The sequence below is a fragment of the Talpa occidentalis genome, unplaced genomic scaffold (genome assembly GCF_014898055.3).
Source record: "Talpa occidentalis isolate TD23 unplaced genomic scaffold, MPIMG_talOcc4v2.1 talOcc4.14, whole genome shotgun sequence".
Taxonomy (NCBI): domain Eukaryota; kingdom Metazoa; phylum Chordata; class Mammalia; order Eulipotyphla; family Talpidae; genus Talpa; species Talpa occidentalis.
The window spans coordinates 14,817,215-14,844,499 of record NW_023601433.1 but is presented as its reverse complement, the minus strand read 5'-3'; the positions used below and the strand labels follow the sequence as shown (position 1 = coordinate 14,844,499).

The window sequence follows — 27,285 nt, the reverse complement described above, 5'->3', positions numbered from 1 at the left end:
GGTCAAGGGGAAACTTTCCCTTCGCCTACCACCCTGGAATGGACACCGTGCTGGACCTCAAATCCGATGAGAACGACGGTGGAGGGTTCTCACTCATTTTGTTCAGCTTTTCCAAGGAATGCATTTGCGGGGTGTCATCATCGATCCAAGCACATTTGAGGAGGCTGCAGGCTTTGAGAAATCCAGTCAGTGACCTAGAGAGCCAGACCCATATCCCAAGGTCTCCAACATAACACACGTGGGGAGTTAGCCACATAGCCAAAGGGAGCACCATCCACTCTGGGACATGGCACCACCTGACACTGGAGGGGTTAAAGGGCCTCTTCCTAGGCCAATCTGGGACCACCACCGGTACAGATGCACCCGGAGCGGAGGGTAGCCTACCGTATTTATTTACAAGGTTCATGCCAAGAGACACTCCTTGAAGACTCAGCAGCACCTCTGGTCATCCACTATAGTAAGGTCTTCCGCCCTCTGCAAAAGGTGAACCATCATCCAAGCCACTTTACCTGAGAGGTGTGGAGAGATCACACAGACACATTAGATAGTACCCAGCACCATATGTGTGCATTGGTTGTTCTGGTATTATGTCCCTGAGCTATCACTCATCCTGCCCCTGAGATATGAGTGAAGGTGTGTGTGACAGTGCATTCCAGGGCCAAGATTGTGAGACTAAAGCACTGGATCCTGCAGAAAGGCATATGCCCATTTTGGGTGAGAGCACTGGACTTAAGGCTGCAGTCTCTGAGTAGCCGGCCCCTGGCAGAGTCACCACATCTATGGTCAAGGCGAAACTTTCCCTTCACCTACCATCCTCGGTCAGACAGCGGGCTGGACCTCAGATCCGATGAGAACGACGGTAGAGGGTTCTCACTCATTTTGTTCAGCTTTTCCAAGGAATGCATTTGAGGGGTGTCATCATCGATCCAAGCACCGCTGAATTGGGTTTTACACTTTCAGAATTCTAGGTGGGCAGCCCCACATTCCAACCCACATCAAAAGAGGCCTCCAGCTTCCAAGAATGCGGAGACCATCGCCCAAACTGAGAGAAATTCCTTCCACTCTTCCAATCAAGGCCTGCACAATACTGGGCAAGTGTGGAAGAACCACCTCAAAGGCAGCTTTGGACCTGCAAGTAGCCGAAGCATCACTGGTGGCAGGGGGATGCTTACCTTTGTGGGCAGCCAGGGGTACTTTGCACTGCCAACCACAAGCCTGGCACTACTTGCATGCACCTCTGGTGATCTATGGAGAACAAGGTCTTCCTCCTGGTTTACAAAGCAAGTATCCATGCTCTACGCCAACTGCACCTGAGGTGTTGAGAGAGAACACCCGCACGTTAGGAAGTTACCCAGGAACATGAGGTGTACCAAAGGAGGTCCTGTGGCCTAATGCCTTACGCTATCGATCAGGTCTCTCCCTGAGGGTTGACAGAAGGTCTCTGCGATAGTGTCTCCAAGGATAGGACTGTGGGACCCACTAACTTTGATACCACAGGGGCCCACCTGACCAAGGAGCTATGCTTCACAGGCACCCGCTCACTCTTGAGGTAAAAGCCTTGGCTTAGGCATGCAGAAATCGAGATATTGGCCTCCTGGCTGGTATGGGCAAGTGTGTGGTTTGGGGAAGCTCTCCCTCTCATCTACCATCTCAACTCAAACACTGTGCTGGACCTCAGATCCGATGAGAACGACGGTAGAGGGTTCTCACTCATTTTGTTCAGCTTTTCCAAGGAATGCATTTGAGGGGTGTCATCATCGATCCAAGCACCGCTGAATTGGGTTTTACACTTTCAGAATTCTAGGTGGGCAGCCCCACATTCCAACCAACGTCAAAAGAGGCCTCCAGCTACCAAGAATGCGGAGACCATCGCCCAAACTGAGAGAAATTCCTTCCACTCTTCCAGTCAAGCCCTGCACAATACTGGGCAACTTTGGAAGAACCACCTCAAAGGCAGCTTTGGACCTGCAAGTAGCCAAAGCATCACTGGTGGCAGGGGGATGCTTACCTTTGTGGGCAGCCAGGGGTACTTTGCACTGCCAACCACAAGCCTGGCACGACTTGCATGCACCTCTGGTGATCTATGGAGAACAAGGTCTTCCTCCTGGTTTACAAAGCAAGTATCCATGCTCTACGCCAACTGCACCTGAGGTGTTGAGAGAGAACACCCGCACGTTAGGAAGTTACCCAGGAACATGAGGTGTACCAAAGGAGGTCCTGTGGCCTAATGCCTTACGCTATCGATCAGGTCTCTCCCTGAGGGTTGACAGAAGGTCTCTGCGATAGTGTCTCCAAGGATAGGACTGTGGGACCCACTAACTTTGATACCACAGGGGCCCACCTGACCAAGGAGCTATGCTTCACAGGCACCCGCTCACTCTTGAGGTAAAAGCCTTGGCTTAGGCATGCAGAAATCGAGATATTGGCCTCCTGGCTGGTATGGGCAAGTGTGTGGTTTGGGGAAGCTCTCCCTCTCATCTACCATCTCAAATCAAACACTGTGCTGGACCTCAGATCCGATGAGAACGACGGTAGAGGGTTCTCACTCATTTTGTTCAGCTTTTCCAAGGAATGCATTTGAGGGGTGTCATCATCGATCCAAGCACATTCGAGGAGGCTGCAGGCTTTAAGAATCCAGTTGGGGGGCCCAGCCAGGCAGACCAGGACCCTAAGGCCTCTAGCAGCCGGCAGGTGCAGAGCCCAGCCGCCCAGCCTGAGGGAGAGTCCATTACTCAGAGGCAATCCCTAAGTGACATGGGGAAGGCGTGGATGAGCCTCCTGTCATGCAATTCTGCTATCACTACTGCCGAGAGTGCAGTGGGTGAGGTAACTTACGGTATATGGGCATCCGCAGAAATTTTGCAACCCCAGCGACACTTCTTGAGGGTTCAGGAGCAGCTCTGGACTTGCACAGCACTAAGCTCTTCCTCTTTCTGCACACTGAGAGCCTTCCTTCTCCCAACTGCACCTGAGAGGTGTTAAGAGATCACACACAAACTTCAATAGGTGTCCAGGACCATGATGAGTACCAAAGGTTGCCCCTGGGAAAATGCCCTCTGCTATCACTCAAACCTGTTCCTGAGGTATGACTGAAGGTGTGTGTGATAATGCCTTTGATGGCCAAGATTGCAGATACCAAAAGCTGTAGCACTTCAAAACAGCCACTTGACCAATGAAGGTCTAATTCATGGGCACCCGCTCACTGTTGGGGCAAAAACACTGGACTTAAGGTTGCAAACTCTGAGTTACTGCCCCTTCTGGTGGTTGCAAGTTTGTGGTCTTGGGGAAGCTCTCCCTGTCACCAACCACCCTGGGTCAGACACCGTGCTGGACCTCAGATCCGATGAGAACGACGGTAGAGGGTTCTCACTCATTTTGTTCAGCTTTTCCAAGGAATGCATTTGAGGGGTGTCATCATCGATCCAAGCACATTCAAGGTGAATGCTGACTTCCAGAAGGCAAGATGGGTAGCTGCAAAGGTCAGCCCAGGTTGCCACATTCATCCTGCAACCCAGAGGGTGCAGATACCATAGACCAGTCAGAGAGAAAGTCATTCCACTCTGGGAGTTAAGACTCACTGCCACTGTGGAAGGGTAGAGAACCACCTCCATAGCAATTCTGATATTTGCCATCACCCAAAGTAGCAATTGGGCAAGATGGCAGCTTACCCTTTGTGAGTATACACAGGACTGCAAACTCCTCTCCACATGCCTCTTGGGACTTACCAGCAGCACCTCTGGTGATCTGAGGGGAGCATGGTCTTCCACCCTTTTCCCACAGCAAGCATACACACTCCTCCCATCTGCACCTGAGAGAGATTGAGAGAGCATCCCCACACTTCAGAAAGGTACTGAGGACCACGATGTATACCAAAGGTTGCACGGGACCTAATGCCCTATTATCAATCAGCATCATCCCTGAGGTATGACCATAGGCCTTTCATTGACATAATGCCATAAGACTGTGGTGACAAAACTCACCACCAGGGCTACCCCACATAACCAAAGTGCTATGCTCACAGGCACCTGGTCATTCTTGAGGTGAAATCCCTGGTATGAAGCCCATAGCATGTGAGTTATGAGCCTCCTTGCTGGTATGTGCAAGTGTGTGGCTTGCAGGAAGCTCTCCCTCTTGCCTACCATCCTGAGTCAAACACTGTGCTGGACCTCAGATTCGATGAGAATGACGGTAGAGAGTTCTCACTCATTTTGTTCAGCTTTCCAAGGAATGCATTTGAAGGCTGTCATCATCGATCCAAGCACATTCAAAGGGACTGCAAGCTACTAGATATCCTGGTGACTGGCCAAGCCAGTCAGCCCAAGACTGCAAGACCTCCATCAGCCTGCAGGTGTGGAGCCCAGCCGCCCAGCCAGAGGGAGAGTCCACCCATTCCAGAGATATCAGAAATATCCCATGACACCAAACAATGGGCAGACAAGCCTCCTCTAGGGCAGTTCTGGGACATTCACTGCTAAGTTTGCTCCAGGAGCAGAGGGTAGCTTACCATATGTCGGCATCCACAGGCAAAGTTCACTCCAAGAGACACTCCCGAAGACTCAGCAGCACCTCCAGTCTTCCATGGCAGTAAGGTGTAACTCCTTCTGAGCAGGACGAGCCATTCCTCCAAGCCAACTGCACCTGAGAGATGTTGAGAGATCACACACAAATGTCAGATGGTACACAAGATTATGATGTGTCCCAAAGGTTGCCATGGGTCCTAATTCCACTACTATCACTCAGCTCTGTCCCTGAGAAATGACAAAAGATGTATTTTTAATACTGCCTTTATGGGCCAAGATTTTGAGACCAAAAACTGGACCATTACACAGAGGTCAATTGCCCAATGAATCTCTGCTTCATGGGCTTATGCTCACCTTCAGAGAAAGCACTGGACTAAAGGCCACAGTCTGAGATGCTGGCCCTTGATAGGTGGCTGCACATTTATGGCCAATGCTATGCTCTCCCTGTCACCTACCACCCTAGGTCAGTCAGCATGCTGGATCGCAGATTCGATGAGAACGACGGTAGAGAGTTCTCACTCATTTTGTTCAACTTTTCCAAGGAATGCATTTGAGGGGTGTCATCATCGATGCAAGCACATTCGAAGGGGCTGCAGACTTTAAGATTAAAGTCAGGCAGCCTAGTGACCAATCCAGGTCACAGCAGGCCCCCAAGAGCAATGAGGGTGTGGACACAAATGTCCACAGAGAGAAATTCCTTCTACTCTGGGAGTCAAGCCCTGCATGCCACTGTCAAAAGGTAGAATAAGAACCTCTAAGGCAGGACTGCTACCTTCTAGCTCCCATAGCAGCACAAAAGGTAGTGGACAGCTTACACTTCGTGGACATCCAATGGCACAGGGCATCCAGTCCTCACACCTCGAGAGTTTTGTTAGCACCTCCTGTGATCTAGATGATCAAGAGCTTCCTTCATGTGTGAATTGCAAGCTTCCAATTTCTGCAAAACTGCACCTGAGAGGTTTTGAGAAAGCACACCCATGCTTCAGAAAGTTACCCAGGAACATGATGTAGAGCAAAGGTTGCCTAGAGACTATATCCTCTGCTATCACTCAGCTCTATCCCTGATGGATCACAGAAAGCCTGTGTGATAGAGCCTCCTATGGTTAGCATGGAATTAACACGCTGTGTACCAGAGTGTGGCCACTTGACCAAGGAGCTATGCTTCATAGGCACATGTTCACTCTTGAGGTAAAATCCCTGGCTTGAAGACCACAGCATGTGAGTTATGAGCCCCAGACTTGTATGTGCACATGTGTGGCTTGGGGGAAGCTCTCCCTCTCACCTACCATCCTGACTAAACACTGTACTGGACCTCAGATTCGATGAGAACGACGGTAGAGGGTTCTCACTCATTTTGTTCAGCTTTTCCAAGGAATGCATATGAGGGGTGTCATCATCGATCCAAGCACATTTGAGGAGGCTGCAGGCTTTGAGAAATCCAGGGGAATGGCCTAACAGGCCACACCCAGACTCTAGACCTCCAACATAAGGCAGGTGGGGAGCCACACAGCCAAAGGGAACACCATCCACTCTGGGACACAGCAGCCATGGCACTTTGGAGGAATAAATGAGCCTCCTTCTAGGCAGTTCTGGGACCACCACTGCCACAGATGCACCCAGATACACAGGAGCGGAGGGTAGCTTACTGTGTTTATGGACAAGGTTCATGCCAAGAGACACTCTTCGAAGACTCAGCAGCACCTCTGGTCTTCCACAATACAAAGGTTTTCCACACTCTGCACATGGCAAGCCATCCTCCAAGCCAACTACACCTGAGAGGTGTGGAGAGATCACACACACTTCAGAATGTACACAAGATCATGATTTGTATATTGGTTGCTTCAGGGCCATATGCCCTCTGTTCTCACTAGCTATGTCCCTGAGATATGAGTGAAGATGTATGTGATTGTCCCTTGAAGAACCAAGAATGTGAGACCAAATTCTTGACCACCACAGAGCGACACTCAACTAATGAGGTCTGTCACACACACATATGCTTATTGTTTGGTGAAATCACTGGACTTATGGCCACAGTTTTTGAGTTGCTGGTTCCACGCTGTTTGCAGCCTATTTATGGTCAAGGGGAAACTGTCCCTTTCACCTACTATATTGTGTTGGACACTGTGCTGGACCTCAGATCCGATGAGAACGACGGTAGAGGGTTCTCACTCATTTTGTTCAGCTTTTCCAAGGAATGCATTTGAGGGGTGTCATCATCGATCCAAACACATTTGAGGAAGCTGTAGACTTTTTGAATTTAAGGTGGTGGCTGGACAGACAAGCCCAGATGAACACAGACCTTCAGAAGCCCCGATTGTGTGGAGACCATGGGCCAGACTTAGAAAAAGTCCCCCCACTCTTGGATTCAAGCCCCACATGACACTGGGAAAAAGGTGGAATAACCACCTGCGAGGCAGGTTTGGCACCTACCAGCACTCAAGGTAGTACTCATGGCAGAGGCAGCTTACCCTTTGTGAGTATCCATGGGTACAGTACACGCCATCCACACCCTTGCAGGATTCAACAGCACATCCGGTGATCTGAGGGTAGCAATGTGTTCTTCCTTGTGAGAGAGGACAGTGTCCTCTCTTTCGCAAATCGCACCTAAGAGGTGTTGAAAGATCACACCCATGCCTCAGAAAGGTACCAAGAAACATGATGAGTACAAAAGGTTGCCCCAGGGCCTAATGCCCTCTGCTATCAGTCTGCTCTCTCCCTGAAGTAGGACAGATTACTTTGATGATAGTATCTCCTTGAACTAGTTCTGTGGGGACTGCTCAACATGCCACCAGGTGGAGCGACTAGACCAAGGAAATTGATTCACAGGCACCAGCTTGAACTTGAGGTATAAAACCTGGCTTGTAACCTGGAATATGAGTGATTGGCCTCCTGGCTGATATGTGCAAGTGTATGGCATGGGGGAAGCTCTCCCTCTCTACTAACATCTCGACTCAAACACTGTGCTGGACCTCAGATTCGATGAGAACGACGGTAGAGAGTTCTCACTCATTTTGTTCAGCTTTTCCAAGGAATGCATTTGAGGGGTGTCATCATCGATCCAAGCACATTAAAGAAGGTTCCAGGCTTTTGAAATCCAGGCAGGCGCCACAGCCAGTAGCCCAGGACCTAAGACATGCAGAAGCCAGCACGTGCTTAGCCCAGCCCCCAGCCAGAGGGAGAGTCCATCCACTCAGAGACAATCCCATTGACACTGGGGAAGGGACAGATGAGCCTCCTTCCAGAGTGCTCTGGGACCACCCATTCCGAGTTTGCTCCCAGGGCAGAGGGTAGCTTACCTATGTCAGTGTAAAGACAAGGTGCACCCCAGTGTCAGTCCTCCACGCTCTGCAGCACCTCCCGTCTTCCATGGCAGTAAGGTTTTCCCCACTCTCAGCATGGTGAGCTATCCCACTCACATCAACTGAACCTGAGAGGTGTTGAGAGAAAACACACACACTTCAGAAGGTACTCAGGACCGTGATGTGTACCAAAGTTTAGGCCAGCGAAAACTGCTTTCTGCATTCATTCAGCTCTATCCCTGCAATATGACCGAAGGAGTGTGTGACAGTGCCTTCCAGGGCCAAGAATGCCACACCAAAAGTAGGAGCACACAAAGTACCATCCAACCAATGAAGGTCTGCTTCACGGGCAAACGCTCAGTGTTGGGGTGAACTCACAGGACTTAAGGCCACAGTGATGAGTTCCCGGCCCCTGGCTGATGGCTGCCTGTTTGTGGGCAAGGGAAGCTCTCCTTCTCTATTACCACCCTGGGTCAGACAGAGTGCTGGACCTCAGATCCGATGAGAACGACGGTAGAGGGTTCTCACTCATTTTGTTCAGCTTTTCCAAGGAATGCATTTAAGGGGTGTCATCATCGATCCAAGCACATTCAAAGAGGCTGCACAACACTTTTAGAATTCAAGGTGGGTTCTGGGCAGACTAGTTATATCCCCATAGGCCTCTAGACCCAGTAGAAGTGGAGACCATCATTCAGACTGAGAAAGTCCTACTCCGGGAGTCAAGCCCCACATGCCATTGGGAAGGGCTCAGTAATCACCTGCCAGGCAGGTCTGTTGCCTGCCAGGACCCTTAGCTGCATCAGGCAAGAGGGCTGCTTACCTTTTGTGTGCACCCAAGGGCACGGAGTATTCCTGTCCACATGCCTTGTGGGCCTCGCCAGCACCTCTGGTGCTCTGAGGGGAGCAAGGTCTTGCTTCCTCTGTGCCCAGAGAGCCATCCCTCTCACCAACTGCACCTGACAGGTGTTGAGAGCGCAAACCAATGCTTTAGAAAGGTACCCAGGAACATGATGTGTACCAAAGTAGTCCCAGGGCTTAATGCCCTGTGCTGTCAATCAGCTCTTGCCCTGAGAGATGACAGAATGTGTGATAATTCCTCCTACGGTTAGGATAGGGGGGAATATATTGTGTAACTCAGTGTGGCTATTTACCCAAGGAGCTATGCTTCACAGGCACCTGCTCACTCTTGACGTGAAAGCCCTGGGCTTGAAATCTGCTGAATGTATGCTTGTGGCCTCCTAGCTGGTATGTGCATGCATGAGGTCAATGGGAAGCTTTCCCTCTCGCTACATTCACCACTGAAAACAGTGCTGGACCTCAGATCCGATGAGAACGACGGTAGAGGGTTCTCACTCATTTTGTTCAGCTTTTCCAAGGAATGCATTTGAGGGGTGTCATCATCGATCCAAGCACATTCAAAGAGGCTACACAACACTTTTAGAATTCAAGGTGGGTTCTGGGCAGACCAGTCATATCCACATAGGCCTCTGGACCCAGCAGAAGTGGAGACCATCATTCAGACTGAGGAAGTCCTACTCCGGGAGTCAAGCCCCACATGCCAATCGGAAGGGCTGAGTAACCACTGCTAGGCAGGTCTGTTACCTACCGGGACCCATAGCTACACCCGGGCAAGAGGGCTGCTTACCCTTTGTGTGCACCCAAGGGCACGGAGTATTCCCATCCACAAGCCTTGTGGGCCTCGCCAGCACCTCCTGTGTTCTGAGGGGAGCAATGTCTTCCTCCCTCTGTGCCCAGAGAGCCATCCCTCTCGCCAACTGCACCTGACAAGTGTTGAGAAAGCAAATCAATATTTTAGAAAGGTACCCAGGAACATGATGCATAACAAAGTAGTCCCAGGGCCTAATGCCCTGTGCTGTCAATCAGCTCTTGCCCTGAGAGATGACAGAATGTTTGATAATTCCTCCTACAGTTAGGATAGGGGGGAATATACTGTGTAACTTAGTGTGGCTATTAACCAAGGATCTATGCTTCACAGGCACCTGCTCACTCTTGACGTGAAAGCCCTGGGCTTGAAATCTGCTGAATGTGTGCTTGTGGCCTCCTAGCTGGTATTTGCATGCGTGAGGTCAATGGGAAGCTTTCCCTCTCGCTACATTCACCACTGAAAACAGTGCTGGACCTCAGATCCGATGAGAACGACGGTAGAGGGTTCTCACTCATTTTGTTCAGCTTTTCCAAGGAATGCATTTGAGGGGTGTCATCATCGATCCAAGCACATTCAAAGAGGCTACACAACACTTTTAGAATTCAAGGTGAGTTCTGGGCAGACTAGTCATATCCCCATAGGCCTCTAGATTCAGTAGAAGTGGAGACCATCATTCAGACTGATAAAGTCCTACTCCGGGAGTCAAGCCCCACATGCCAATCAGAAGGGCTGAGTAACCACCTGCTAGGCAGGTCTGTTACCTACCGGGACCCATAGCTGCACCTGGGCAAGAGGGCTGCTTACCCTTTGTGTGCACCCAAGGGCACGGAGTATTCCTGTCCACACGCCTTGTGGGCCTCGCCAGCACCTCTGGTGCTCTGAGGGGAGCAAGGTCTTCCTCCCTCTGTGCCCAGAAAGCCATACCTCTCGCCAACTTCACCTGACAGGGGTTGAGAGAGCAAACCAATGCTTTAGAAAAGTACCCAGGAACATGATGCGTAACAAAGTTGTCCCAGGGCCTAATGCCCTGTGCTGTCAATCAGCTCTTGCCCTGAGAGATGACAGAATGTGTGATAATTCCTCCTATGGGTTAGGATTGGGGGGAATATACTATGTACTCAGTGTGGCTATTTAATCAAGGAGCTATGCTTCACAGGCACCAGACACCTGCTCACTCTTGATGTGAAAGCCCTGGGCTTGAAATCTGCTGAATGTGTGCTTGTGGCCTCCTAGCTGGTATGTGCATGCATGAGGTCAATGGGAAGCTTTCCCTCTTGCCTACATTCACCACTGAAAACAGTGCTGGACCTCAGATCCGATGAGAACGACGGTAGAGGGTTCTCACTCATTTTGTTCAGCTTTTCCAAGGAATGCATTTGAGGGGTGTCATCATTGATCCAAGCACATCTGAAGAGTCTCTAGGCTTTTAGAAATATAGGCAGGCAGCCTAGCAAGTCTGGCCAGGGCTGTAAGGCAGCCAGAAGCCAGCAGGTGCAGAGCCCCACTGCCTAACCAAGGAGATTCCATGCACTCCACAGACAATCACCCCATACCATTGGAAAGAGGTGACAAGTATCATCCTAGGCAGTGCTGAATCAACCACTACCAAGGATACACACAGGGCAGAGGGAAGCTTACTGTATGTTGGCGTCCACGGACAAAGTTCACCCCAGGAGACACCCTGGAAGACTCAGCAGCACATCTGGCCTTCCATGGCAATAAGGTGTAACTTCTTCCGAGCAAGGCGAGCCATCCCTCCAAGACAGCTTCACCTGAGAGGTGTTGAGAGATCACACAAACACCTTTCAGAAGGTACACAAGGTCATGAAGTGTACCAAAGGTTGCCTTGGGACATAATACCCTCTGCTATCACTCAGCTCTGTCCCTGAGAAATCACACAAGCTCTGTGTGTGTGATATTGCCTTCAATGGCCAAGATTGTGAGACTAAATGCTGGACCATCACAGACAGGTCACTTGACCAATGAAGCATTGCTTCACTTTGTGGAGACAGTACTGGACTTAAGGCCACAGTCTGAGTTGCTGGCCACCGGCTGGTGCCTGCATATTTATGGAAAAGGGGAAGCTTTCCCTTTTGCTTACTGTCCTGGGACAGACAGCGTGCTGGACCTCAGATCCGATGACAATGACGGTAAAGAGTTCTCACTCATTTTGTTCAGCTTTTCCAAGGAATGCAGTTGAGGGGTGTCACCATCAATCTAAGCAATTCAAAGAGGTTCTAGGCTTTTAGAATTCAAGCAGGTGGCCTAGCAACCAGCCCATGTCACCATGGGCCTCCAGTTGCACAGAGGGTATGGATAGGAATACCCAGAGAGAAATACCTTATATTCTGGGTGTCAAGCCCTGCATGCCACTGGCAAAAGTTAGAGTAACAGCCTCTAAGGGATTCTGGTACATTCTACCACCCATAGCTGCAATCAGGTCAGAGGACAGCTTACCATTTGTGGATGTCCGGGATTATAGGGCAATCCCTTATCACATCTTGAGGGTTTTGCCAGAATCTCCATTTATCTAGATGAGCAAGGTCTTCCTCCTTTTGCACAAGGCAAGTGTCCACTCTACTTGCCTACTGGACCTGAGAGGTATTGAGAGAGCACACCCATTATTCAGAAAGGTAGCCAGGAACATGATGTGTACCAAAGGTCTCTCTGGGGCTATAGGTCCTCTGCTATTCTAGCTCTGTCCCTGAGATATGAGTATAGATGTGTTTACATAATAGTGCCTTTGAGGGCCAAGTTGTGAGAACAAGACATTGGACCACCACAGAGCAGCCATGTGACTAATGAAGCTCTGTTTCACTGACTTAAGCTACATTTAGGTGAAATCACTGGACTGAAGGCCATAGTGTCTGAGCTGTGGCCCCCTGGCTTCTGGCTGCATATGTGTGGACATGGGGGAACCTCTCCCTCTTGCTGACTATCCTGGGTCAGACAGCGTGCTGGACCTCAGATCCGATGAGAATGACGGTAGAGGGTTCTCACTCATTTTGTTCAGCTTTTCCAAGGAATGCATTTAAGGGGTGTCATCATCGATCCAAGCACATTCAAAGAGGCTGCACAACACTTTCAGAATTCAAGGTGGGTTCTGGGCAGACTAGTCATATCCCCACAGGCCTCTAGACCCAGTAGAAGTGGAGACCATCATTCAGACTGAGAAAGTCCTACTCCGGGAGTCAAGCCCCACATGCCATTGGGAAGGCTGAGTAACCACCTGCAAGGCAGGTCTGTTACCTGCTGGGACCCATAGCTGCACCCGGACAAGAGGGCTCCTTACCCTTTGTGTGCACCCAAGGGCACGGAGTATTCCCGTCCATACGCCTTGTGGGCCTCGCCAGCACCTCTGGTATTCTGAGGGCAGCAAGGTCTTCCTTCCTCTGTGCCCAGACAGCCATCCCTCTCGCCAACTGCACCTGACAGGTGTTGAGAGAGCAAACCAACACTTTAGAAAGGTACCCAGGAACATGATGTGTACCAAAGTAGCCCCAGGGCCTAATGCCCTGTGCTGTCAATCAGCTCTTGCCCTGAGAGATGACAGAATGTGTGATAATTCCTCCTACGGTTAGGATTGGGGGGAATATACTGTGTAACTCAGTGTGGCTATTTACCCAAGGAGCTATGCTTCACAGGCACCTGCTCACTCTTGACGTGAAAGCCCTGGGCTTGAAATCTGCTGAATGTGTGCTTGTGGCCTCCTAGCTGGTATGTGTATGCGTGAGGTCAATGGGAAGCTTTCCCTCTCGCTACATTCACCGCTGAAAACAGTGCTGGACCTCAGATCCGATGAGAACGACGGTAGAGGGTTCTCACTCATTTTGTTCAGCTTTTCCAAGGAATGCATTTGAGGGGTGTCATCATCGATCCAAGCACATTCAAAGAGGATATAGACTAAGAATTTAAGGTGGCGCCCTCCTGGACTAGCCCAAGTTAACATACACCTCCAGCAGCTCGGAGGGTGTGGAGATCATGGGCCAGACAGAGAGAAGGTCCTTCTACTCTTGGATTCAGTAACACATGTCACTGGGAAAGGTGCAATAACTACCTGTCAGGCAGATCTAGTACCTGCCAACATCCGTGGCAGAGGGCAGCCTACCTTAGTGAGTATCCACTGGTAGTGTGCACTCCCATCCTTGCATCCATGGACCTGACAGCCTGTCCAGTTATCTGAGGGAAATGAGGTCTTCTTCCTTATGAGCAAGGACAGTGTCCACTCTTTTGCCAGCTGCACCTGAGAGGTGTTGAGAAGCACACCCACACTTCAGAAAGGTACTCAGAAACATGATGTGTACCAAAGCTTGCCCCGGGGCCTAATGCCCTCTGCTATAATTCAGCTCTTTCCCTGAGGTAGGACAGATGGCCTCTGTGATTGCATCTCCTTGAACTAGTTCTGTGGGGACCAATCAATGCACCACCAAGTGCAGCCACTACTCCAAGGAGCTTGATTCACAGATAGCGTGAAAACCCAGCCTTGAAGCCCGCAGAATGTGAGTGACTGGCCTCCTGGCTGGGATGTGCATGTGTGTGCTCAAGGGTTAGCTCTCCCTCTCACCTATGGTCCTAACTCAAATGTGCTGGACCTCAGATCCGATGAGAACGACGGTAGAGGGTTCTCACTCATTTTGTTCAGCTTTTCCAAGGAATGCATTTAAGGGGTGTCATCATCGATCCAAGCACAATCAAGAAGGCTGTAGGCTTCTAGAAAGCAGGCAGGCAGCCTAGCCAGTAATCCCAGGACCCTAAGACCTCCAGCAGTCTTCAGGTATGGAGCCCAGCCAAAGGGAGGGATGATCCACTCTGGGTGTCAATCCCCCTCGACACTGGTGGATGAGCTTCCTCCCAGCAGTTCATGGACCACTGGTACCATGTTCTCACCAGAGGCAGAGCGGAGCTTACCCTATGTCAGCATGTACGGACAAGGTGCACCCCCAGTGACGCTCCTCCAACATTCGGCAGCACTTCCCATCTTCCATGGCAATACGGTTTTCTTCTCATGTGCATGGTGAGCGATCCCTCCTGTGTCAACTGCTCCTGAGAAGTGTTGAGAGAAAACACACACCTTCATAAGGTACCCAGGTCCATAATGTCTACCAAAGTTTCACCTGGGGCCAAATGCTCTCTGCATTCACTCAGCTCTGTCCCTGAGATGTGACCAAAGGTGTGTGTGATAGTGCCTTTGAGAGCCAAGACGTCTCAATAAAAACTGGACCAGCACAGAGCGGCTACCAGACTAATGAAACGCTACATCACTGGCTTAAGTTCACACTGGGTTAAAGTACTGGACTTAGGGGACACAGATTATGAGTTGCTGCCCCCTGGGCAAGCAAGGCCCCTGCCTGTGGCTGCATATCTGTGGTAATAGGGGAAGCTCTCCCTTCGCCTACCATCCCAGGTTGAAGCGTGCTGGACCTCAGATCCGATGAGAACGACGGTAGAGGGTTCTCACTCATTTTGTTCAGCTTTTCCAAGGAATGCATTTGAGGGGTGTCATCATCGATCCAAGCACATTCAAAGAGGATACAGACTTTAGGAATTTAAGGTGGCGCCCTCCTGGACTAGCCCAGGTTAACATACACCTCCAGCAGCTCGGAGGGTGTGGAGACCATGGGCCAAACAGGGAGAAGGTCTTTCCACTCTTGGATTCAGCCCCAAATGTTACTCAGAAAGGTGCAATAACCACCTGTCAGGCAGGTCTAGTACCTGCCAACATCCAAACCAGCACTTGTGGCGGAGGGCAGCCTACTTTAGTGAGTATCCACCGGTACTGTGCACTCCTATCTACTTGCATCGACAGACCTGACAGCACCTCTGGTGATCTGAGGGGAGAGAGTCTTCTTCCTTGTGAGTGAGGATAGTGTCCATTCTTTTGCCAACTTCACCTAAGAGAGCAAACCCACACTTCAGAAAGGTACCCAGAAACATGATGTGTACCAAAGTAGTCCCAGGGCCTAATATACTCTGCTGTCAATCAGCTCTTTCCCTAAGGAAGGACAGATGGCCTCTATGACAGTCTCTTTGACCTAGTTCTGTGGGGACCACTTAATGCACCACCAGGTGAGGCCACCAAGGGTCTGGATTGTCAGGCACTGGCTTGATCTTGAGGTAAAATCCCTGGCTTGATGCCAGAAGAATGTTAGTTATTGACTTCCTGGCTGGGATGTGCATTTGTGTGCTCAAGGGTTAGCTCTCTCTCTCACCTACGGTCCCAACTCAAACACTGTGCTGGACCTCAGATTCGATGAGAACGACGGTAGAGAGTTCTCACTCATTTTGTTCAGCTTTTCCAAGGAATGCTTTTGAGGGGTGTCATCATTGATCCAAGCACATTTAAGAAGGTTCCAGGCTTTTGAAATCCAGGTAGGCACCACAGCCAGTAGCTCAGGACCTAAGACATGCAGAAGCCTGCTCGTGCTTAGCCCAGCCCCCAGCCAGAGGGAGAGTCCATCCACTCAGAGACAATCCCCATTGACACTGGGGAAGGGACAGATGAGCCTCCTTCCAGAGTGCTCTGGGACCACCCATTCTGAGTTTGCTCCCAGGGCAGAGGGTAGCTTACCTTATGTCAGTGTAAGGACAAGGTGCATCCCAGTGTCAGTCCTCCACGCTCTGCAGCACCTCCCGTCTTCCATGGCAGTAAGGTTTTCCCCACTCTCTGCATGGTGAGCTATCCCTCTCACATCAACTGCACCTGAGAGGTGTTGAGAGAAAACACACACACTTCAGAAGGTATTCAGGACCGTGATGTGTACCAAAGTTTAGGCCAGCGAAAAATGCTTTGTGTATTCATTCAGCTCTATCCCTGCAATATGACTGAAGGTGTGTGTGACAGTGCCTTCCAGGGCCAAGTATGCCACACCAAAAGTAGGAGAACACAAAGCACCACTCAACCAATGAAGGTCTGCTTCACGGGCATACGCTCAGTGTTGGGGTGAATTAAATGGACTTAAGGCCACAGTGATGAGTTCCCGGCCTCTGCCTGATGGCTGCCTGTTTGTGGGCAAGGGAAGCTCTCCTTCTCTATTACCACCCTGGGTCAGATACCGTGCTGGACCTCAGATCCGATGAGAACGACGGTAGAGGGTTCTCACTCATTTTGTTCAGCTTTTCCAAGGAATGCTTTTGAGGGGTGTCATCATCGATCCAAGCACATTTAAGGTTTCAGGCTTTTGAAATCCAGGCAGGCGCCACAGCCAGTAGCCCAGGACCTAAGACATGCAGAAGCCTGCTCGTGCTTAGCCCAGCCCTCAGCCAGAGGGAGAGTCCATCCACTCAGAGACAATCCCCATTGACACTGGGGAAGGGACAGATGAGCCTCCTTCCAGAGTGCTCTGGGACCACCCATTCCGAGTTTGCTCCCAGGGCAGAGGGTAGCTTACCTTATGTCAGTGTAAGGACAAGGTGCACCCCAGTGTCAGTCCTCCACGCTCTGCAGCACATCCCGTCTTCCATGGCAGTAAGGTTTTCCCCACTCTCTGCATGGTGAACTATCCCACTCACATCAACTGCACCTGAGAGGTGTTGAGAGAAAACACACACACTTCAGAAGGTACTCAGGACCGTGATGTGCACCAAAGTTTAGGCCAGCGAAAAATGCTTTCTGCATTCATTCAGCTCTATCCCTGTGATGTGATCAAAGGTGTGTGTGACAGTGCCTTCCAGGGCCAAGAATGCCACACCAAAAGTAGGAGCACACAAAGCACCACTCAACCAACATAGGTCTGCTTCATGGGCATATGCTCAGTGTTGGGGTGAACTCACTGGACTTTAGGTCACAGTGATGATTTCCCAGCCCCTGGCTGATGGCTGCCTGTTTGTGGGCAAGGGAAGCTCTCCTTCTCTATTACCACCCTGGGTCAGACAGAGTGCTGGACCTCAGATCCGATGAGAACGACGGTAGAGGGTTCTCACTCATTTTGTTCAGCTTTTCCAAGGAATGCATTTGAGGGGTGTCATCATCGATCCAAGCACATTCAAAGAGGCTGCACCACACTTTTAGAATTCAAGGTGGGTTCTGGGCAGACTAGTTATATCCCCACAGGCCTCTAGACCCAGTAGAAGTGAGACCATCATTCAGACTGAGAAAGTCCTACTCCGGGAGTCAAGCCCCACATGCCATTGGGAAGGGCTCAATAACCACCTGCCAGGCAGGTCTGTTGCCTGCCAGGACCCATAGCTGCACCTGGACAAGAGGGCTGCTTACCCTTTGTGTGCACCCAAGGGCATGGAGTATTCCCGTCCATACGCCTTGTGGGCCTCGCCAGCACCTCTGGTGTTCTGAGGGTAGTAAGGTCTTCCTCCCTCTGTGCCCAGAGAGCCATCCCTCTCGCCAGCTGCACCTGACAGGTGTTGAGAGAGCACACCAACGCTTTAGAAAGGTGTCAAGCAGCATGAATTATGAAAGTTGTTCCAGGGCCTAATGCCCTCCTCTGTCAAAATCAGTGCTGTCCCTGATGAATGACAGACGGCCTGTGTGATAGAGCCTCTAGGGTTAGGCCTGTGGGGACCACACCCTTGCAATCACAGAGAAGCCACTTGACCAAGGAGCATGCTTCTCTCATACCCATTCACTCTTGTGGAAAATGTGCTGGCTTGAAGTCTGCAGAATGTGTGATGTTTGCCTCCTGACTGATATGTGCATGTTTGAGGTCAAAGGGAAGCTTTCTTTCTCTCCTGCCATCCCACTCAAACAGTGCTGGACCTCAGATCCGATGAGAACGACAGTAGAGGGTTCTCACTCATTTTGTTCAGCTTTTCCAAGGAATGCATTTGAGGGGTGTCATCATCGATCCAAGCACATTCGATGTGGGTTGGGCTTTTAGAAATCCAAGTCTGTTGACTTGGTTTTTAGTAACATCAGTTGTGATTATTGCTTCTCTTTCTGTTCCCATAGTCATCATGTTTGTGTAGGTAAGGGTTATTCATCTTTGGGACAAAAAGCTGCATTGTATACTAAGCCAGCAGAAGCATCTCTAAATTCATGTTAAGATCCCACTTGAAATTATATATGGAAATAATAATATTTACCATCTTTATTTATCCAGTTGATCCTTGGGTCCTCTCCATCTTCCACACAACTAGTAATCTTCTATTATTAACACGTCTTCTATTCATACTGTGAAAATAAGATATTTCATATCTTGAGAAGTTCCAAACTAATAGAAAACACCTATAATTTATCCCGGTAAGTATTGTTTTTTCTTGTTATCTACCTTTATCTCATGACTCCATTGATGGCTATGACTGGATATTCTTCTACCTTACAAGAGAATCCTGATGAGTTGAAATTAATGTATTTAATGTTTTAAATCTTTACATTGTTGAACTATGCTTTGGACTATACTCACATAAACTACCTTTAAGTCTACTCACATAAACTACCTCTCTGTCCAAACCACAGAGGCTATATCAACATGTACATGAATGGTTTTCTCTTAGACCATTCCATTGTAAAAACCAACTTGAAACTAGTCACAATTCATCCATGAACTTGGTGACCACAGTAATTTTTCTGGTCAATCATGACAAGTCTCTGACACCTGCCCTTCTTGTCCTCAGAAGAACCCTCAATTTAGGAAATGAGTTCTCATAATAAATATCATTAAAGCACTAGATGTCCTATGCTTTCCTCATGATGATCAGTCATGAGAGACTGCCATAAAGAATTTACTCTTCACTTTCAGTGATCACATATGATTCATCATAAGAATCGTCTTCTGCATAAACAAGACCAACTCACAGAGCTCAAACACTACATTCGTGAGCACCAGAGCAAGACTGAAAAGAGAACATGTCACTGCCCATGTCTATACAGCTGTTGCAACATGCAGCCGTTGCAAAGTAGACATCTGTCCATGTGACTAGTATTCAAAGCACTCAGATTCAGATATGTTCACATGCCACCACACAGGAATCTAAGATCTTCTGAAGGGTATATTGGAAATTCCAGAAAAAATCAAACCTAAGTAGTGCTTTCACCTTGTATTCCCATGCTGAAGAGATAAAAGCTCAAAGTCAATATTCCTCTAAGTTCCCTTACCAGGGGGGGCTGGGAATAGTATCATACCAGTGAGTAGCTTCAAGGTACTTGGTAGAGAAAGACTGCACAGAACTGCTCTGGTATAGAGACACCTTCTAATGAAGGATCATCTAACATTCATGGAACCACATTCAAAGACCATGATCAGCATAGCTGCCAACATCTCAGTGACCAGAACATCATCTGCTGAGAATCTATGACAGTGGATGGATTACATGACAGACCATATATTCCAATGAAGCCTCTAAAGTCTTGCTATTACCAATCATTTCTTACACCTCCCTTTCTGTATAGGGCATTAGCTCAGCATTGTCATTTCATTGCTAAATCTATAGCATTGCTATGGTTTACCATCTTGTGGGTTGATTGGTTTAGTGCTAACCCACAGGAATTGCCATTTCATCAATGTGATTGCATTTGCCCAAGTACCTACCACCATGTCCATACAGAGCTCAAATTTCCTAACAGACTCAAAAGTAAGAATAAACCACAGGTTTACTGGTCTTATTATTAATCAAAGCTTTTGCAGCTTTGCCCTGCAGCACCAAGACAGATACCCATGAGTAGTAATTCTGAGATGCTAAAGGTAATCCAATTCCATGTCATAAGTTCAATGGGGCTATGTCAACAAACCATTCTTCCACTTCTAGATTCATGTGTTTGCTGGGTGCAATACCATCAATGAGTGGTAATTCAATCAGTGATATTCTATTACCGTTCTCTAACACATGCAATGACTATTAAATCTATGATAACAGTCAATTAACTGTTGATGTCCTGGGTGGTGGTAAGATGAGAGGGATTAAGGAACCTTGTTACTCACTCCTAATGTTTCATGTTACAAAATGTGCTGGACCTCAGTTTCGATGAGAACGACGACGGTAGAGAGTTCTCACTCATTTTGTTCAGCTTTCCAAGGAATGCATTTGAGGGGAGTCATCATCGATCCAAGCACATTCATGGGGGCAACAAAATTTAATAATCCAGGCTGGGTCATTCAGTGGCTAAGTCAGTGACCCAGACCCCCTAGCTCTGGAATGTCCAGAGCCAATCCACTAGCATAGAATGAGAGTTCTTTGACTCTAAAAATAAAACCCCATGCATGATGATGGAAGGACAAACAGCCTCTAAGTTGGGTCTAGAAATCCTAGCTGGGAAAAAGGATAACTTACCACAATGATAATCCACGGGTATGGTACACTCCTGGGACAATGTCACAGCTCTCACCATCTTCTGGACATCAAATAGACCAAGCCTTATTTTCTGTACAGATGGTGAGTCTTCTACCACCAACTCCACCTGAGAAGTATAAGAAGTCATATACACAATTCAGAAGGGTAACCAGGTCTCAGTGCACAAGATCACTGACAAAAGATCCACAGGGCAAGATGTGGATATGCTTTCATGTACCTCTCTCCCTTACATCTGACTTAGGATTTTGTGATAGCATGCACGTAGGTGTGTATGCAGGTGTGCAATTAAGTGTGTTTGCAGAGACTCCAGCACCTTGCAGAACATGCACTAGGTCCGTGATCAGGTCCTCAAGTTTGTGGCACAGCCACTGAGCAAGACTGTGACCCCCAAAGGAAGGATACAACCTTGAAATCCATAAGTTGCTAAAATATTCCTGGAGTGCCTCTCTCCCAACCACAACCTTCTTTTTTTTTTTTAAACATTTATTTATTTATACAAGAACTGGGTACAATCAGAGCCACAGGGGGGTCAGAGAATTCACCAGAGACAGAGCGGGGAGCAGAACAGGCAGACGACCAAAGACACTGCTGAGGGGAGCAGCGGGTGCAGCAGAAGAGGTCTGCTGCGCCATGTGGGTTTCTCCCTGGCCAGCCAGGAATCAAACCCGTGTTGCAGAGGCTGCAGACAGCCTCACAGCACGGCACTCAATCCACTGTGCCACTGGGGAGGCCACCGGACAACTTCTGAGCAGAGAGCACAGACATCATCCACACTTATTCCTCACCATCAAGGAGATGTCAAGCTGGAAATAATACCCCCCCCCCAATTACTCACAGGAGAACTAGACTTGATTAAAACCCCCTAGCTACCAAAACAATAAATACCTCTAACTTAAAGATGGGGACATCTGGGTAACTGGCTACAGAGTTAAAACTGTCCTTTGTAATCTTAATGGCAGTACGACTGCCATCATCCAGTCACCTTCTCCCTAAGACATAAATACAAATGGGCCCAGTTGGAAATCTGCTGGACAGTGATGGTGTTCCACCACCACCTCCCTGGGAAAAGCCCACCAGCACCTAGTGCACAGCCCATCTACGATTTTGCATTTCCACAGCCAGTAGTTTCAATGCCCTGGCCACAAGGTAACTTTTAAACAAACATTTGGCCATATTGTCCTAAGTAGCAACATTAACTCAGAAGTAAATTCCACAATAAAAGTGCACAGGAATACTAGCCATCTGTTACTCATCATGTCAGCCAGGGAGACCAGACAAGAAGGATTTCCCCATCATGTAAGTCAGTCCCATGGGATTCTGCATTGATTCCTCTACTTCATGCATTAATATAACATATCACAGAGCTCAAAAACTATATCAATGACAAATAGAATAAAAAAATTTCCTTGGACATTTTCCAAGGTAGACAAATATCCAATGCAGTTATCACAGTCATGGACATACTGAAAGCTGCCACAGATAAATCTAAAACGTTCAAAGAGGATGTGAAACAACTGGAAGAATATGAGACTTCTCTTTGTCACACTTTCACCTTAGATGCTCTGCATTTAAGGAGACAAAGGATCAAAGGAAACAGTCTCTTAGTTTTTAAGGAATATGGCAGCAGGCTACAGACTTGGGTCATCAGGTCCCGCTGAGATACTAAGTGAAACCACTAGGTGGCTATATCTCTGGAATCGAGAACAACAGTGATCAATGCAGATCTACCCCACACCATACATGGACTCTGAAGCCTTCCCTGGTGGACACCAACTGACATCTCTGAGATGGGAAGAGACAGAGCTTGAAGGTTGATGACAGTGATTGGAACAAAAGGAGACATTGTGATCACAGATATCAGTGGAATCAGATTAAACCAGGACACCAGCTAGAACAGCATTCTGATTTCCAAGCTATGTTTGTAATATAGTCAAATTTGGCCATTATAGTTGTTATTATACACATGTGATATGGAGGTGTTTAACTTCTTAAACTACCTATCAATGCAACTGTGTGGGGAGCTCAATTTTCCTCAAGAAAGCAAAGCAAAAGAACAATTAACAAGACTTGCGGGCTATGGCCTCTCTTCAGAAACTATGAAGTTTCTGCTATTCGGTGGCTAGATATAGATTCAGCAGTAATCCTGAGCTGGGAAACTAGCAACAAAATTCCATGCCTTCAGCTCCCTGGGCCTGTGGCAAAACCATATCATGCAGCTTTTTGAATGAGGATGGGATCTGGCCACCCTTTCATCAATGAATGGCCATTCAAACTACTACCTCTTATTCTGGACACCCAGCCAATGCAGAGACAATATTAACCCATGATGGGAAGACCTCACATCTTAACACCCTTTGTGGTGGTTGTTTGAGTGTGACAATGAGGAAGCTGTCCCTCACTCCTGCTATCCCTAGATACGAAAATGTGCTGGACCTCAGTTTCGATGAGAACGCTGACGGTAGAGAGTTCTCACTCATTTTGTTCAGCTTTCCAAGGAATGCATTTGAGGGGAGTCATCATCGATCCAAGCACATCAGACTGTATGAAAATTTTGCAATCCCAGCTGGGCTTATAAATAGGTAAGCCAATGAATTCATAGTCCTCCAGCCAGCTGGAAGGTCCTGATAAAACCTGTTTTCCAGAGCAAGAATCAATTCACTCCAGGACACATGTTACGCAGGACACAAACAGACTCAGGAAGATCCCACGAAAAACCAATTGGAATGGCTGAAACAAGGTCAAAAGATCCTTACTTTGTGAGTTAACCAGGGGTATGGTGCATCCCACGATCACACTTTTTCTGTGTCACCCATGCAGTTCCAGCCATATAAGGAGAGAAATGTCCTGATTCCTTTGCTATGGGCAGTTCCATACCAACTCCACCTGAGAAGTGTAGAGAAATCATTTGCATACATTAGATATGTACCTAGGTTCACAGGTAACAGTTTAGTGCAAGGGGTTTCGGAAACCTTGGACAAGCCTCTCATATACTTGTGACATATCTCTATCCCCTAGGTATGCTAACCTAGGATTTCAGGTATGTATGCATGTTTATTTGTGTTCATGTACAATTATGAATACTGTATCACCTGAATAAGAGCTTTTGATGTAATGACTCTACACCACAAGATGGTGACTCCCCAAGAAAAGTTATCAATAGCAACCTCTGTAACTGCAGAAATATGCCATGGAATCTTTCTTCCACACCACTACTACTTCTTACCAGAACCTACTTACTCTACACACTGTCTTCCAACCAAAGAAATTATTTCTATGTGGATAATTTCCAGTAACCTTTCACATGTGAACTGTCCTTGGTGGAAATCAGCCAACACTTGAACAATAAAAGCATCTGACTTAATAGCTGCCACCATTGGGATACTGGTAAAAGACTAAAGCAAATCATCTTTCCTAATTGCCTAGTGACTTCTGGTCAGTAACCTTTCCTTGTAATTAAATCAAATGTCCACAAAGAGGGAGTGAGAAATCCATCATGAAGCAGTGGTCTCCACTAACATACCTAGGATAAAACCAGACCAAACTAGGCACACTCCAATCCATGGGCTTTGTATTTTCATAGCCACACACTTTATACCCTGACAGAAGGAAAGTTCCAACACTCAGCTATCTGGTCCAAACTAACATCTTCAAATCCAGAAAGGGAATTCCTCAAAAAAAAAAATCTCTGAAAATACTACATTCCCATGACTGATTGTGTCAGTCAGGGAGGAGACACAAAGGATGTCTCCCTTTCATAAGGCAACCCTACAGACTTCAACATAGGTGTCTTCCATCTGTATGGTAACAATACATCCACCTCACAAAGTTCATATGCTTCATCCAGGAAAATAAGAGAAAGAAATGATAATGAACACATTTCCTATACAAGGACATATGGATATTTTCCAAGGTAGCTATCTGTCTGTAGCAATACACCAATGATTGTAATACTCACTGTCTTGGTCACCTCACAGGCTGCAAGAGATAAGTCCAAACCTCTCCTAAGCATAGGAAGGCCAATATGCCAAGAAAATTGAGTCTTCTTGGAGTAATTCTTTCACCTTGGAAGCTCTGTGCCCAATGGGGCAAAGGGCCAAAGGGAAGACTCACCTAAACAATCTAAATAGGAATGCCCAGACACAAGTTGTGGGTTAGCAGAACCCTTTCAAAGTACTGGGGAGAGAAACATTGAATGCTGCTATTATGAAATTGAGATGCAAATTAATGAAAATCCATCTACCGCCTTGCCAATGAATATAGACTGTGCTTCCCTGACAGACTCGTCAGGTACCAAAGACATTCTCAGAAAGCCAATGACAATAGTTGAAACAAAATGAAACAATAGATTCCACTAAAACACATTATGCCATTTTCTCTCCTTGCCCTTTACTTCTTCTGCAGGGAATCAGTCAGCACAGAATCTTGATTTCATTGCTAGGTATAAGCATATTCCAAGATGGTCCACCTTGAGTGTTGTTTGGGTGAGTTGTGAAGCAGAGGAGATGCCAGTTGCATTACAAAGACCTAATTTCTCAACCTCCTCACCCTTCTAACAGCATGGAAGAGTTCAAATTCCTTGTAGAGAAAAAAGGCTCTAACAAATTTTCACCAATTATCTGGCCTTAGGCTCTAATCAGAAACTATGGAAACTTCACACTAAGGTTCTAAGATAAAGATTCTAGGAAAGCCACTAAAGTGGCAATCATGCTAACCAGATACATACCGTTAGGTAACTAGGCTTATGCCAACAATACACTCACTACCCAACTTCTCAGAGTAGGATGTAGGCTAGTCATCATACCACTAAGCAGTGGCCATTTAACTATTCATGTCCTTTCTAGACACCCAACTAATGTAGGGAAACAAAGGACTCTAAGAACACAGGAATTAAAATGTTGATGTTCTTGATGGTGGTTGCATGAGTGAAGAAGCTCTCCTCAGCCTACCATCCCTGGATCAGACAATGTGCTGGACCTCAGATCCAATGAGAACGACGGTAGAGGGTTCTCACTCATTTTGTTCAGCTTTCCAAGGAATGCATTTGAGGGGAGTCATCATTGATCCGAGCACATTCAAAGAGGCTGCAGACTTTAAGAGTCCATGCTGGACAGCTCAGTGGGCAATCCGAGGACACAGAGTCCTCCAGCAACCTGGAGGATTCAGAGCTAAGACACTGAACCAGAGGAAGAGTTCATGCAATCTGGAGACAAACAGCTCCTAAGACAGGTTTATGAAAAAAATCCCTAAACAAACTGCAGACCTTGGAATAAAGTATTGCATACCATTGTCTGATATCCATAGGGACAGTGCACACTCTGGGCCACACTTCTTCAGGATTCCTGAATACCTCCAGGGGAGGAAGGTCTTTTCTTTGTAGAGTTAGCACTTTCCATACTACCTCCACCTATGAAATGTAGAGAAATCATTAGCAAACTTGAGAAACAATCAAGTTCTTAGGTAAAAAAATCAATGCCTGTGTTTGCCCTTGTGCAAGAATTGCATCTGCTTGTCATGTATTTCTATCCCTCAGGTAGGACTGAAGTTCTGTGTGATACCATGCCTGTAAGCTGGCCACACACCACAAGTAACTACAATAAAAATCAACAACAAACTCTGGGAAAGGGATCATCTGATTTGCACTGTTGCATTATATTTAAGATGTCTTATCTTCAACAAAAAGGTACTAGGCATTCAAAGAAACAAGAAAATATGTTCCACACACTGAGGAAAAAAAAAATTAAACAATAGAAACTCTCCTGAGGAAGGTCAGGCACTGGGCTAAACAAACAAATGCTTTAAATCAGGTATCCACTTTACTTTACTTTTACTACATGACAATTCATTTATTTTAATTGAACTAACATGGCATAATATGTAAGTTTCAGGTATGCAAGAGTTATTAGTCAACATGTATATAAATGACACTAGCCAGAGATATCCACAGGTTGATTGGACATTTGACTCTCATTCAGCCATGGATATTACTGGGTCATACTATTTTTCTTATTAACAGATGTTTCCATTTTAACAACAAATAATGATCAATGATTCAACATATGAAATTTAATTTTTGCTTGATATAATTACCTAACCTAATATCCTTTGTAAGGCCACCACAGTAAGAAAAATTGAACTTTTTCTTTTTTAGAGAAGTGAAGTGCTTCATGATTTTTATCATTTACTGGCGTCAAGATCTTAGCAGCTCTCATAAGACAGAAATGTTTACACATAACATAACTAATTTTTTTAAAGATTTATTTATCTATTTATATAAGCACTGGGTACAGTAAGAAGCGAGAGAGGGTGAAAGAATTCGCCAGAGCCAGAGTAGAGAGCAGAACAGGCAGACTGACGAAGCACACTGCTGAGGGGAGCAGTGGGCAGCAGGAGAGGTCTGCGTGCCATGTGGGACCCTTGCTCGGTGGCCGGGGATCAAACCGGCACTGCAGAGGCTATGGGCAGCTTCACGACCCAGAGCTCAACCGCCTCACCATCGGGGAGGCCCCCATAACTAAATTATTTAAAGTCAAAACCTAAAGTTAAAAAGAATAGCAATAAT

At 47.5% G+C, this 27,285-nt stretch overlaps 1 long non-coding RNA gene and 26 other non-coding genes across 48 annotated transcripts in view; all 27 read right to left on the bottom strand.

Moving 5' to 3' along the window:
- Positions 1-27,285, bottom strand: part of LOC119244363 (uncharacterized) — a 61,403-nt gene that overhangs the window by 32,911 nt on the left and 1,207 nt on the right. For 10 of the 22 annotated variants that reach the window (XR_008551655.1, XR_008551669.1, XR_008551659.1 and 7 more), the window contains 28 exons: positions 26,009-26,130; positions 23,480-23,609; positions 20,706-20,832; positions 18,522-18,609; positions 17,698-17,833; positions 16,874-17,005; positions 16,054-16,185; positions 15,294-15,882; positions 14,394-14,528; positions 13,594-13,728; positions 12,778-12,913; positions 11,943-12,079; positions 11,124-11,257; positions 10,290-10,425; positions 9,465-9,600; positions 8,640-8,775; positions 7,817-7,947; positions 7,490-7,646; positions 6,989-7,124; positions 6,167-6,292; positions 5,336-5,471; positions 4,505-4,638; positions 3,726-3,808; positions 2,836-2,968; positions 2,009-2,146; positions 1,173-1,310; positions 385-509; positions 57-171 (listed from right to left, as the gene is read on the bottom strand). This is a non-coding gene — a long non-coding RNA (uncharacterized LOC119244363). Of the gene's footprint in view, positions 1-56; positions 172-384; positions 510-810; positions 937-1,172; positions 1,311-1,673; positions 1,773-2,008; positions 2,147-2,509; positions 2,618-2,835; positions 2,969-3,333; positions 3,505-3,725; positions 3,809-4,504; positions 4,639-5,335; positions 5,472-6,166; positions 6,293-6,988; positions 7,125-7,489; positions 7,647-7,816; positions 7,948-8,639; positions 8,776-9,464; positions 9,601-10,289; positions 10,426-11,123; positions 11,258-11,942; positions 12,080-12,777; positions 12,914-13,593; positions 13,729-14,393; positions 14,529-14,881; positions 15,883-16,053; positions 16,186-16,873; positions 17,006-17,697; positions 17,834-18,521; positions 18,610-20,705; positions 20,833-23,479; positions 23,610-26,008; positions 26,131-27,285 lie in introns of all 22 variants that reach the window. The other 12 variants (XR_008551665.1, XR_008551653.1, XR_008551658.1 and 9 more) reach the window with 12 other exon arrangements.
- On the bottom strand, positions 53-147 carry LOC119245399 (small nucleolar RNA SNORD116). Its single transcript, XR_005125332.1, has one exon. It is a non-coding gene; the product is annotated as a small nucleolar RNA SNORD116 (small nucleolar RNA).
- On the bottom strand, positions 834-928 carry LOC119245369 (small nucleolar RNA SNORD116). Its single transcript, XR_005125304.1, has one exon. It is a non-coding gene; the product is annotated as a small nucleolar RNA SNORD116 (small nucleolar RNA).
- Positions 1,670-1,764, bottom strand: LOC119245368 (small nucleolar RNA SNORD116). The gene has a single exon (XR_005125303.1). It is a non-coding gene; the product is annotated as a small nucleolar RNA SNORD116 (small nucleolar RNA).
- LOC119245366 (small nucleolar RNA SNORD116) lies at positions 2,506-2,600 on the bottom strand. The gene has a single exon (XR_005125302.1). It is a non-coding gene; the product is annotated as a small nucleolar RNA SNORD116 (small nucleolar RNA).
- Positions 3,330-3,424, bottom strand: LOC119245364 (small nucleolar RNA SNORD116). Its single transcript, XR_005125301.1, has one exon. It is a non-coding gene; the product is annotated as a small nucleolar RNA SNORD116 (small nucleolar RNA).
- On the bottom strand, positions 4,163-4,256 carry LOC119245350 (small nucleolar RNA SNORD116). The gene has a single exon (XR_005125286.1). It is a non-coding gene; the product is annotated as a small nucleolar RNA SNORD116 (small nucleolar RNA).
- On the bottom strand, positions 4,999-5,093 carry LOC119245401 (small nucleolar RNA SNORD116). The gene has a single exon (XR_005125334.1). It is a non-coding gene; the product is annotated as a small nucleolar RNA SNORD116 (small nucleolar RNA).
- On the bottom strand, positions 5,829-5,923 carry LOC119245357 (small nucleolar RNA SNORD116). Its single transcript, XR_005125293.1, has one exon. It is a non-coding gene; the product is annotated as a small nucleolar RNA SNORD116 (small nucleolar RNA).
- LOC119245363 (small nucleolar RNA SNORD116) lies at positions 6,649-6,743 on the bottom strand. The gene has a single exon (XR_005125299.1). It is a non-coding gene; the product is annotated as a small nucleolar RNA SNORD116 (small nucleolar RNA).
- LOC119245352 (small nucleolar RNA SNORD116) lies at positions 7,486-7,580 on the bottom strand. The gene has a single exon (XR_005125288.1). It is a non-coding gene; the product is annotated as a small nucleolar RNA SNORD116 (small nucleolar RNA).
- LOC119245385 (small nucleolar RNA SNORD116) lies at positions 8,307-8,401 on the bottom strand. The gene has a single exon (XR_005125319.1). It is a non-coding gene; the product is annotated as a small nucleolar RNA SNORD116 (small nucleolar RNA).
- On the bottom strand, positions 9,132-9,226 carry LOC119245362 (small nucleolar RNA SNORD116). Its single transcript, XR_005125298.1, has one exon. It is a non-coding gene; the product is annotated as a small nucleolar RNA SNORD116 (small nucleolar RNA).
- Positions 9,956-10,050, bottom strand: LOC119245361 (small nucleolar RNA SNORD116). The gene has a single exon (XR_005125297.1). It is a non-coding gene; the product is annotated as a small nucleolar RNA SNORD116 (small nucleolar RNA).
- On the bottom strand, positions 10,790-10,884 carry LOC119245391 (small nucleolar RNA SNORD116). The gene has a single exon (XR_005125325.1). It is a non-coding gene; the product is annotated as a small nucleolar RNA SNORD116 (small nucleolar RNA).
- Positions 11,610-11,704, bottom strand: LOC119245400 (small nucleolar RNA SNORD116). The gene has a single exon (XR_005125333.1). It is a non-coding gene; the product is annotated as a small nucleolar RNA SNORD116 (small nucleolar RNA).
- LOC119245356 (small nucleolar RNA SNORD116) lies at positions 12,445-12,539 on the bottom strand. Its single transcript, XR_005125292.1, has one exon. It is a non-coding gene; the product is annotated as a small nucleolar RNA SNORD116 (small nucleolar RNA).
- LOC119245360 (small nucleolar RNA SNORD116) lies at positions 13,270-13,364 on the bottom strand. The gene has a single exon (XR_005125296.1). It is a non-coding gene; the product is annotated as a small nucleolar RNA SNORD116 (small nucleolar RNA).
- LOC119245384 (small nucleolar RNA SNORD116) lies at positions 14,074-14,168 on the bottom strand. The gene has a single exon (XR_005125318.1). It is a non-coding gene; the product is annotated as a small nucleolar RNA SNORD116 (small nucleolar RNA).
- Positions 14,903-14,997, bottom strand: LOC119245359 (small nucleolar RNA SNORD116). Its single transcript, XR_005125295.1, has one exon. It is a non-coding gene; the product is annotated as a small nucleolar RNA SNORD116 (small nucleolar RNA).
- On the bottom strand, positions 15,722-15,816 carry LOC119245387 (small nucleolar RNA SNORD116). The gene has a single exon (XR_005125321.1). It is a non-coding gene; the product is annotated as a small nucleolar RNA SNORD116 (small nucleolar RNA).
- Positions 16,545-16,639, bottom strand: LOC119245386 (small nucleolar RNA SNORD116). The gene has a single exon (XR_005125320.1). It is a non-coding gene; the product is annotated as a small nucleolar RNA SNORD116 (small nucleolar RNA).
- On the bottom strand, positions 17,365-17,459 carry LOC119245358 (small nucleolar RNA SNORD116). The gene has a single exon (XR_005125294.1). It is a non-coding gene; the product is annotated as a small nucleolar RNA SNORD116 (small nucleolar RNA).
- Positions 18,192-18,286, bottom strand: LOC119245388 (small nucleolar RNA SNORD116). The gene has a single exon (XR_005125322.1). It is a non-coding gene; the product is annotated as a small nucleolar RNA SNORD116 (small nucleolar RNA).
- LOC119245389 (small nucleolar RNA SNORD116) lies at positions 20,386-20,482 on the bottom strand. The gene has a single exon (XR_005125323.1). It is a non-coding gene; the product is annotated as a small nucleolar RNA SNORD116 (small nucleolar RNA).
- Positions 23,156-23,252, bottom strand: LOC119245395 (small nucleolar RNA SNORD116). The gene has a single exon (XR_005125329.1). It is a non-coding gene; the product is annotated as a small nucleolar RNA SNORD116 (small nucleolar RNA).
- On the bottom strand, positions 25,697-25,790 carry LOC119245354 (small nucleolar RNA SNORD116). The gene has a single exon (XR_005125290.1). It is a non-coding gene; the product is annotated as a small nucleolar RNA SNORD116 (small nucleolar RNA).